The following is an 11,656-nucleotide window of genomic DNA, read 5'->3' as shown; positions in this document are numbered from 1 at the left end:
AAAGGATCAAGTTCTGTACTCATTCACCTCAGGCGTAAAGTAGAAATAACTCTGAAGAAACCAGTAACTATTTTTTTTGCGAGTGGGTTCAATTCAGCCTGTTTGTGGCAAATCTTGGGGCATGCTATGTGTAAGAAGTAATACCATAAGTAGTCTGTCTTCCTATAAAACTTAAAAATGCAGTTCTAACCTCCTTAATGTCTTTATTCTGAAATTCTGCAGGTTGGGACTGTAAGAATGATACACTCTTCTTTTCATCTTTTCCCACTCATGACCAGTGAACCTTCTCACCAGCAAGAGTTCAGGAACTCACTTGGCCTCCTCCCAGCTACATTTGCTTTTCTAGAGTCACATTTTCTAAGCCACTTGTGCAAAATTTCTGTGGTCTAACGTAAGTTCATTTGAACGTGGCATTTATAGTGACATTACTATACTGGATGTTACAAATGTGTCACAGGATGTTTCAAAATTCTTTCCCTCTCAAACACACTGTATTACCACAGGCTAAAGCACAGATCTACGTATCAGCAGTTCTAATTACAGCTGTTACACAACTGCAGTAGGGAGGAGCTCCAGAGAGTAGCTGAAGAATTACATACAAGACTGATGAGCAGGAAGTTTAAAGTCCATCAAAGCATGAATCAAGGTCTGCAACGTATGTGTGGTATGGCATAAAGGAGGACTGGCAGACCAGGAGGTATGGCACTTGAAGATATACGTAGTGAGTTCAACATACGGGACTGCTGATGACTAGCACATGACTGTATGCTTAGCATGAAGTAATGAATCAATTAGCACATGATCGGAAACCATAACGAATAGCAGAACGTATGAAAGAATGCATATGGAAGTGATTAGAGGCAGATGTAACTCAGAGCCTTTAGATTCAGTAACTGTGCTCCCATTTGTACAGCCACGTGTACTACAGGATGTGGGACCTGCCCAATCGCATAATTAACCTTGTAAAAAACCAGAAAAAACCCTGCTTTCCAGATGGATCAGCTCCCCAAACCAGGTGGCTGTGGCAACACACAGCCAAACAGCAGGGCACAACTGCCTCTTTCCACCACAATGTGGAGTTAGGTTAGCTTAAACCAGTCAGGTAACTACTTGCTGTTTGATCCCTGTATAGAGCCTCAAGCTCACTCTGCCATAGGTTTGTTTATTTATTTAGGTGGCTAGATGGCAAACCCAACATTTAACTGAACTCCAGACCTGGACAGGATTGGGGGGTGTGGGGGGAGTAGTTCCTCCAGAGGTGGAATGAGACTTGGGCTCTGAAGGAGCCATTTGTGGCTGTGAGATGAGAGATCGCCATGGCAAGAGGAGCGGGCAGGGGGAAACACCAACCTTGGAAGAAGCTGCAGCAAATAGCCCCCAGTGTGGACATAGGTCTACTGGTGTATCAGTCTTACACAGTCTGTTTCTCTTTCCATATGGAAACAGCAGAGAGAGTATCTATAAATAATGAGAACCTTTCAATACCAATAAAACTTCACAAAAATTGGATGGATATCATATAGCTTTCATCATTGCAAAATTACAAGGAGAAGACCTGCAGGGGTAGTTAGGCCAACACAGGCATAGCTGGGAACTGCAGACAAGCTTTTGGCACAAAATCCTTCTTCAGGTCTGAAATGTATGAAATAGATTTTTCAGGGAGGAATTAGATATGCAGGAGTCAGACCACCCCTGAAGGTAAAGGCAAATGATTCCCATAAAGAAGGGATGCTAGTGGAAAGGCAGGGGGAGAGAAAGAGAGGTTTAAAGACCTGCAGCTTTGCATACAAAACAGCCTCTTAACAGGGCTTCTTAGGACCATAGGAAGAGTTCCCACTAGGCTGGGCCACCCAGTCCCTTTTTTTGTCCTGTATTTCTCATTGTCTATTTTTTGGTCATATCTGCACATCGTTTTGTTCTGCTGATTGTCTTTCCATACCATGTTTCTCCCTGCTCTCACCTTCCACAGTCCCACAAGGGTTACAAGTCCTAGCAAGCAGATGTATTAATTAACTCCAGCTACAACCTAGCAACCCCTCACTTCTCAATATTTTGTCAGGAGCAACTAAGCAATGCAAAATAATGTAATCATCATTCTGGCGATAGGAGTTGACTGGCAACTGCTTGAAGCCCTCCAGGGGAAGAAACAGTTTTATTTGGGAGAATTCAATAGCAGGTAACATTCCACTAAATCACAATGGTAAGCCAAAAAGTGTAAATAAGAAGCTGGAAACTACTTGGATAAAAGAACAAACTGGCTTGGCGACAGCCCTGAGAGGAATGTCTGATTCAACTCCTCAGCCAGGAAGCGCATACAATAAATATCAAAGCAGGTACGATGCAGTAAGAAACAGCAGCGGAACACACTCTGAAATTATTGGTACACTCATCATTTAATTTCACATGAATTAAAACTGTGAGCCAAGGCTCAGGATCCTGTAATCCAGCAGCACTCATACACACTTTACAAATGCTACAGCCTAAGTGCTGAGCTCAGAGACAGCTCGAACAGCCTGCTTAAATAAACTGTGGCGGGGACATCAGCTTACGTGGGACAATGATGAGGGATAAATTTGGAATGAAAAAGATAAGCTAAAGCCAGCACTAATTAAGTTGAATATGCATATCGGTGTATGGAATCAGATCATCAGATTAGATCCAGAGTTGTCTTTGGGGATTGCTGGAAAGATGCTTACAGAAATTCTGTTGGGTTTTTCAATTTTATTTTTATGCATGAGGGAGTTTTTAGGGTGCCCCTTGGTTTGGGGCTTGGCACGGAAAAAAAAAAAAAAAAAGCACCACAAAAGAGAGCAGATCTTAGAACAAGGCAGTAAATTCAGGTGAGGTTTGGATTATCAGTAGGAGCTGATGGGATTTGGGTTACGGGGCAGCCTGAGCTTTGGCGAGGCAGCGGGCTGGGACCCGCAGCCGCCTTTTCACAGGTTCCCCCACAGCCACCCCACGGTTGCGGGACACCCGCCACCTCCGGCGAAAAGGGGGAGGCCCAGACCGAGGAAACCCCCAACCCTGTCCCCGGGGAGAGGGACCCTCAGATAGCGCCCCCCCAGTTTACACGCCGGCAGGCCCCGCGCCGCCGCCACACCCTCCCCTCCCCGCCCTCAGCCGCGGCCGCTCGCAGCGCCGCCCGGCAGCGCCCCCTGGCGCGCCCCACCGGCATCGCCGGCCGCGGCAATGGCGGCCCCCCCGGCCCGCGCCTGAGCCCTTCCGCGACCGCCGCTGCCGTGAGTGGGGAGGGGCAGCCGAGCCCGGGGCGCGGTTGCTGTCCTTAGGGTGGGACCCCCCCACGCCCTCCCCGCGGGCGCCGCGGCACCCGAGTGAGCCCCCCCTCCCCACGTCCGCTGGCGGGGGGGGGAGCTCGGCGCTGCACAAAATGGCGGCCGCGGCGCGGGAGGGGGCTTGGGGGCAGTCGGGGCCCCGCGGGGGGCGGGTTTGCACCGCGGGAGGGCTGAGAGAAGAGCAGCCGCTTATATCTGGAGCAGAGGCTTAGGAAGTGGGGGATCGCCCATTGCAGGCTGTCTCCTTTCCTCCTCCGTGTGCTGGTGCAGAGAAAATAGAAATCATAAAATGACTTTGCTATTCGATGACCCTCACAACACAATCGGACCCGAATTTTGCTATGAGCTCAATGCTCACATAAGCTTAGTCATGCAGAGCTTGATGAAAGGCCTGTATCTTTGCCAAATGCATATATTTTTTGCAATAGCTTTGAATATCAATGACAGTACTTTCGAATGGCCTTTCTGCTAATCTTTCCTGTTAGATGTCAGCCCCAAATGAACAGGAGTACATGATGGTAATTTATCCGTCTGATGTTTTCATTTTTAGTTTCTCCATGTTAATCTCCCACTGTAGCTTTTTTGCCAGTTCTAACCATGTCTGTCAGAAGGGTGAGGATTTCACATAATATTTTAACAAGCGATGGGACAGGAGGAGATGGCCTCGGCTTGCACCAGGGAAGGTTTAGACTGGGTGTTGGGAAGTATTTCTTTCCAGAAGGGGTTGTTGGGCGTTGGAATGGGCTGCCCAGGGCAGGGGTGGAGTCCGCATCCCTGGAGGGGTTGAAGAGTCGGGTTGACCCAGCGCTGAGGGATCTGGTGGAGTTGAGAACGGTCAGTGTGAGGTTAATGGTTGGACTGGAGGATCTTCAGGGTCTTTTCCAACCTGGATGATTCTGTGATTCTGTGAAAGGCGGCAGGGTGAACACAGAGGCACTAGCTGGGTGACATTGCGGCGAGGGAAGCTGTGCAGCGGGGTGGGCGCAGGCCTGCTAAGCGAGGAGCCTTAGACCTCGCAAGAGGATGAAGGAGTGCAGTAATTATACACACATCATCTCGCAGTGCGATTACCAGGACCATCTTAATGGTAATTGTGCTTTAGATACACGTCACCTGCTTTTAGAAGTGGGATGCAAGGTGAATTTATCTAGCAAGCTACAAAGCCTGATACACAGAAAATATTCAAGCTGCTGTAAAGACCTGCTCCGATAATGCTGCTTTCACCCACTTAAATATCATTTTCAGACACGGTGCTGCCCAAGGGAGCACTTCCAGCTCCCACGTGGGTGGGTGTGGGGTGGAGGAGGCACAAGGTGCCATTGCTTCTGCCCACGGCCAACAAGCACAGAAGGCTGTGGCAGGTAACATCCCTTGGGCTGAGGTACAGTTTAAAACAGGCACATGCCCAAAGTACTCTGCGCTGTGGAAAACCTTGTGTCAGAAGCACAGCTAGTGGAAATTTTAAGGACTAGGGCAAGCATAAAGCAAGTTGGTTGCAGTAACTAATCCACATCGTAAGAAAACTACAGTCAGATTTGCTTCATCATTCAGGTACAACTTGAGAAGTGATCAGGTTGTCTTCAGCATGTTTAATATTTTGACACTGTGAAGAAATCAAATTACTATGTTTCTTTCTCTAAAAATTGAAACTCTCCAGTTTAAGACCACTCTCATCACTAAACCAGACGAGGTTTCCCCTGTCCCTTATTGGTGAAGCTCATTCCTCCTGCCTCCCAGCCTAGTTGGTTTTGAATCAAATCAATTACTTTCTGCTGATTCACATGAACTCTTAAAGTGCAAGAAGGGAGCACGTAGCACGAGGTATAAGTGGGCTGGATTGCTTCTTTTAGAGCCATTTTTTGATAAACTGAAGTGCTGAGATGGAAAAATGAGCCATCCTCCTTAGTCCGGCCTCACAGGCTGGAGTAATAGCAGGCTGTGACAGCAAGATGGCCCTGTTCCACTGCCCAGCTGTACATCGTGCTGTACCTCTTGTATCCAGTTTAGCGATCAGCTAGTTTTTTGAAAGCTGGTTTTCCAGTGCATCGCAGCTTTCTGGAAGGGCATACGCTGCAGCTGCACAGTCTAGCAGAAGGGAGGGAAAAAGGGGCATGAGCACCCCTTCCAGCAGCAACTCACTGCTGCACTTAAATGTAGTGTTAAACTGCACTTACTCTTTTGTTTTGAGTCTAAGCTTTGACTCAAATTTGAAACTGATGTTTCATACTGTGCGGTAGCCCATGTTAAGGGTTCTCAAACTTGCCTGGGGGTGTGGTACAGAAAGATGCGTGCACGTTGAGAGATAACGCAACAGCTTAGTGCCTAGAGATCCTTTTGTCTTAGTTAAGACTTTGCAAGAATTGCTGCCCTCACTATCTCCACATAATAATTTAAGGTGCTGAAATATCTAAAGTCAGCCAAATTCCATTAAGCACAAAGCGCAGAGGAGTTATCTTAACCAAGCAATTTTAAAGTTGTTGCATTTATTCCCCTGAGGAAGAATGGATTGTCACCAAGAGGGGGGTGAAGAGGTTAGTCAAACTTTATGTGTCATTTTTTTGTTAGATGAGCTTTAATTTAGACTACTGTAAATTGAATGAAAAAACATGGAGAACTGAGATAAGGAGCTTTTGCGATTAAAAGAAAAAGCCCAAACCCTTCATTATTCTCTTACAGCTTTTTCTAAGTAGTACTTTGCTGTTGCAGTTCTGAAATTAATGAAGTGTGCATGGATTACTACTGCTGCTGCATGTATTTTACTTCAAAGCTCTTTATTCCCCAGAAGTCAGAGGCTTTGCATGTCTGTTAATATAGTACTTTCCAGGCCACTTTTCTAATACAAACTTCTGGGTTTTGACTCAATGCCAGAGGAGCAAAAGGAGCAAAATAACATCCTTACCTTTGCAGCTGTGACCACAACATAAAATTGAGCAGGAGGAAGAGCTGATGCTGGGGGTTGTTTTCACTACACTTAAGGCACCTTAAGTGTTGGAGCACACACGAAGAGGCCCACACATGCCCTCCCTAACAACATGGCCGTTGGGGCCCTTGACCTTCCTTTTATACCTGTCACAGTTTAGCCAGCCCTGTTGAACGCAGTTTATCTGTTAAACAGCATAGCTCCATGCAAGCATTGATACTGCACAGTAGTTTCTCTTACTTGCCTGTACTGCCTTACCTAGTCAGCAGCACAGCGCTTAGAGCAGTTCTGAGGCTGATTTGGTGGCGGCCCAACTTGTGGTTGTTCTGAGAATTAGGATGGAGCTTTAGATACAGATCTGACGGCCGCATCAGCTCTAGCCTACTTTTGTGCAGGCAGCTCATCATTTGTCCAGGTCCCAACTGTGCAGGTGCCACAGAAACAGAAGTCAAAAACTGATGTGCGTAAGCACTTGATCTTGAAATGCTTGTATATTCAAGCAAAGGGGAGGGGAGAGGGAAAAAAGGGACTGAGCTGGATTTTTCTATTTGTCTATAATGCTGATGGTGACTCAGTCTACAGTTTTGAGCAGTGATTTTGTGTAACTGAGAAAGTTGCAGAAAAAGGCTGTATTGTTTCTCAGTTTCTGGAAGTAAGCAGCAGTTACATGACTATAAAGCTAGAGTGGGAGCTAACCTCTTGAATATGCAGTCTTACTTTTTTTCTACTCAGCAGATCATAAGGAATAGAAACTATTTGAGAGTGTACTTCTGAAAAGTTACCCGATACACAAGAAAACTTGAAATTTTACTAACACGGTTCCCATTGTTGGTTCAGGATTGCTTCTTAGTCTTTTCCCTGTTGTGAGCAACTTGAAAAGCATCACCAGCTACTTATACTTGCTTTTAAGTGTGTTTCAGAGATGCTTTCTGGTATTAGAGTGACCTTAGTTAAGTGATAGAACACTTTCATCTGGTGGGGTGGTGGTGGTGTTTTTTTGTTTAACAACTGGACATCAGTAATAACAGTTGCATTTAACACCCCACCCCCACCCCCTTTCCCCCAGGGCAGAGTAATTTGCCCTGGTGATTGGTATTTACATATTTTCATTAAGTGACTGCACAGCATACCACCAGCTAAAATACATACTCCCTGTTTCCCGAGCAGTCTCAGAGTATATCCTCAGCACACAGCAGATAATTTGGAGGATTTTGCCCTGCCTTTCTTGCCCCTCCCTACACCAAATAAAAAGTCATTCCTGCTATTAATTTGATCACTAAACATAGTAAGCCCAATTATCTATTACCTAAAAATGGATTCTGCCACCATGTTATTAGGCCTCTCAGAGATCAAACTGGAGGCACGTGAACTGGGAATGTTTTCCTTTTTCCTATCTGTAGCTGTATCTGCTTTGAAGAATGGCTTTGCAAGCTTCTCCCATTAACTAACAAAGAGATAGAAATCTTCCACATCCCTGTGTGCCTTCTCCAGATGCGGATTAACTTCATTAATGGCAGCAGTAATCTCCCAGTCTGTCTGGCAGGTGTTGATCTATGCTCCGGCACTAGTGTAAATTCTCGCTTTGATGATGTTAAATGAGTTAGAGCCAGGAGTGTGCTTTTGAAGCAGATTGTCTCCATGTACTGCACTTTGACTCGAAGTTTTCAGAGGGACCACCAGAGGCTGCACCATGGGAGAATGCCTAACACTGTCCACAAGTCATAGGTGGGAAAGTCCATGAGAACAGGCAAGAGCTGGTCTAAACAAACCACACACAAAACCCCCACATAGGGGGAACACAGCCCTCAGCATCAGGTATTTTGATTTACAGGCCTGTAGTTATTTCTGATGTAGATACAGCCAGCAGTAATTTCAAGAGAGATCAGTCTAGCATTAAAATACTTAGAAATTGAGGTACTGAACTCCCCTGGAAGGAAGACCCATAAGGAATGGGAATATCCATAGGGAAGTTTGATCCAACAGAAACCTAACACAGTCCAAAAGACCTCAGATCAGTTATTTCCAGTCTTTCAGCACTCTACAGGAGTCTCTACAACTGGTTGTACAGTGTTGATGAACACCACAAACTGAAGGTGTAAGCACTAGGTAGTACACCAATACCTGGACTACTTGAAAAGACATGCCCATCTGAACAACATTCATTTTAATGTAACATGAAAAATCATTCACCTGAGGCTGGGAAATGTACATAGGGTACTTAGGAGGTAGGAGAAAAGAAGAAGATACTCAGAATGCAACATTTGTAGATACAGGGTGACTAGACTGCCTGACAAGAGTTCACTTTGGCAGGTTGTAGGTGGAAGGAATACAAGTCTTGCCAGAGACACAAATTAACAGTAAATCAGGGATTTGTGTCCTGTTCATGGCATAAGAGAATCATGAAAGTAGTGTTAACATTCAAACAAGGCACAGAAACGTAGATTAGAAGATTAGAGAACTGCAAGAACCTACTCTGAGAAGCATGCCAGGTAGGAGTGATTAGGCTTGATTAGATGTGTTTAGAGGCAATTCAGATGCTTTCCATATAGGTGTGGTTTTTCAGAGATTGCTGCTGGGCTGCTCTTCAGCCTACTGGGGAAAAAAGGGTAAGACAGTAGGAGAAAGCCAGAGCTAGCCAGGTAAAAAGTCAAGGATAACGTAGGTGGACACACAGTGAGGAGGACAAGCCATGAAATACCTAATTTAGCAGCATTCTGTTTTTTCTGAAGTCTTAAAATGAGGAACAGTATTAAAAAGTCCTTTAGGTCTTATCAGCTCAATGCAGACATCACTAAGCAAAGGTCTTTGACTTACATACAGCCTTGCATACTGTGATCTCCTGTATCATTTTCTTCTGGCTTCTCCACAAAATTACACCTCTCCAGAACATGTAGTAAGCATCTTTTCAGTGTCCTTCCCTGAAAGCAGCCTTGCCAAGCAGTAGACAGTCATTTTTCCTCTATGCTGCCTGCCCAACATTATCTCCAACCATAATACAGGCGGACTCTAAAGAAACATTTGCCATGTTTGATGGGACTCGTTGTCCACTAAGTATGCTATTAATGAGTATTCAGAGGAAGGAGACACAGCCTATCTGTCTAAACAAGTGACACGGCACTGTTTTCACATGTCTTCAAGGATCAGGCATTTAACTTTTAGTCAATAAAAGCTTTAGGCTTGAATTTTTGCCTTGGCCCCTTAGCATCATCTCTCCTTGGATCCAGAGAGCTGCAACATGATGTAGGTCATACACCAACCCATTTTGCCTACTGGGTTTAGATGGAAGAATGATGTTGCATATTCCACTAGGACTAGAAAGCAACTGTCAGTAGTTAGAGCTACAGCAAGAGCTGCTGCAAGAGGTTTAGGAAAATCCTCTGTTAAATAGAAAGCAGAGAACTGCATGTGAGTTGTTAGAGCTGTAGCTATCTAAGCTTAATCCTGGCATCTAGGAACATTTCCTTGGGTTTTACTGGATATATACATTTGTGGACACAGCTGTACAAGCACTGAGAGAGAAAACTAAAAGCCTACATGCTTCAGAACCTGCAGTACAGTTAAAAAGATACAGCATACTAGCACAAGTGAGGAGGGAAAGCTGCAATGTGCAACTTAATAATCACATTTGGTCTAGGCAATTGCATAGACACAAAGCTGCTTTAGAAGTGCTGTTTTGCTGTAGTCCAACATTTCTACATGTAGCATAGTTGGAAAGCCTACCTTAAGAGATGGTTTACAATAAATAGTACCTCTAAGATTCCCTGTGCTGTATAGGAGTACATTAAGAGATACTCAGTGGAAGCCATCACACACGACTTGGAAAAAGGCAAGTAATAGCTTACCAAAAGCCCTGTATACACCAAATAGCAGGCTTCAATCTGTTTAAAAAAAAAAAAAAATAAATCAAAACTTGTATCATAGCACATTTTCACTTAGTTTCCTACTAAAGCAGCTGTAGACTCCAGCTGTAAAATGATTCCTATTAATACTAAAAGCTCCCAGGTACCTTCTGCCTTCTCTCAGATTTTGATACCTATCACCTGCTACTCTTTATAGCCTTTCTCCTTCGAGCCTACTAAGTGCAAAGCTTCCAGTTGAAAAATGTGCTCTTTAACTCTGCCTTACCCAGAAGTGGTGAGGAGCATGTTTCTCACAGTCTTTATCCTGCTAGGTATGGAGGACTAATTCTGAAAGAAGAAGTTGTCTGAATTTCTGTTACTTCCTTTTTTTTTTTCCAGTCGGGAATTAGTTACAAATTCCACAGTCTTCTGAGTAAATGAATTGAAGTCCAGGGATATATATGAGTTACAACCACTGTTAAACACAGGGTGTTTTCTTCCCGTCTTTATCACAAAATCTACAGTGATCTCCACACTGCTTCCATTTAACTGGAGTTTTGCCACCAACTTAAATAGGTAGCTCAGGTCCAAATTCATTATCAGAATGGAAAGATTTACTCCAGATGTGGGATGTAGTAGAAAGATGATTAGCTGAGCAGTTGCTTTTACATGGTGAGCATGCCCTAGCTTGAAGAGGTTATTTCCTGAACCTAAACTGTAAACAAGCAACTGTGCAAAGTCACAAAGCTGCATATGGGATGCTGGAAACATCTCTTGGAAATTATGACAAAAACTAACAATCTTCACCTCACTGAAGTTGGTGAAACATTTTCTGTGTACTTGACTGGAGCCAGGATTTTGCTGTAGGCGCCTACTCTCTGACTTTGCAGGAGTTAATGCACACTGCACAGTAAATTCCTCTGAAAACTGTTTTAGCTCCTCTCCTCCCCTGTTCTCCCTTTTCCTTTAGGATAACTGAGTTTTAAAATGCTTTCCTAACCCTTCTTCACCTCCGTTCCCCTTTTTAAATGAGAAACTGAATAGATATCCTTTCATCATTCTGCTTGAGCAACACCATTGGCATCACTTTTACACTGTATTAGTCATAATACACACTAGTATGATGTCTTCCATCAGAATTTCAAAGCACTTCACAAATATTAATTAAGTATTGCGTCTCTGTGAGGTATGTAAGTAAGTAATTTTATAAGACAGTGCCATATAAAGGAGAGAGAAGGGTGGATTCTCCCATTAGTGCATAGCCTCTTATTCATTTACAGTTATTTTCTTCATGGGTGTCTAGGCCTGAAGTTCTTTATGCAGTGACAGGAACATTTATGAAGCTGAACTGCAAGACACCTCTCATAATTCCATTTTGTGAAAGCACGTCCTCTCAAATTCGTTGTAAAATGGAGTTATGGTAAATCAAGTCAGTAGAGAAGACAGGTGAAGAAATTGAGACTTGAGCTCCAGCCCTGCCTTTAGTTCATTAGAACAGGTGTTCCTAAACTTCTGTTGTTCTGTGTTTGCTTTTCTACAGGTAGTGAAGGACTTTCTGGATGTTGCAGGCTTCCTTTTCCTAGACACATTTACTCTTTCCA

General features: G+C 44.3%; 1 protein-coding gene across 3 annotated transcripts in view; it reads left to right on the top strand.

The window, feature by feature from the left end:
- The first annotated feature begins 3,167 nt into the window (after window positions 1-3,167).
- COA1 (cytochrome c oxidase assembly factor 1) overlaps window positions 3,168-11,656 on the top strand; it is a 53,457-nt gene continuing 44,968 nt past the window's right edge. For 2 of the 3 annotated variants that reach the window (XM_074890690.1, XM_074890858.1), the window contains exon 1: window positions 3,168-3,242. The gene's annotated coding sequence lies outside the window, so the exon portion shown is untranslated. The remainder of the gene's footprint in view (window positions 3,243-11,656) is intronic. The other variant, XM_074890943.1, reaches the window with a different exon arrangement.

The sequence above is a fragment of the Strix uralensis genome, chromosome 1 (genome assembly GCF_047716275.1).
Source record: "Strix uralensis isolate ZFMK-TIS-50842 chromosome 1, bStrUra1, whole genome shotgun sequence".
Classification (NCBI taxonomy): Eukaryota; Metazoa; Chordata; class Aves; order Strigiformes; family Strigidae; genus Strix; species Strix uralensis.
The sequence above is the reverse complement of the archived record's forward strand: the minus strand, read 5'-3'. Positions and strand labels throughout refer to the sequence as shown.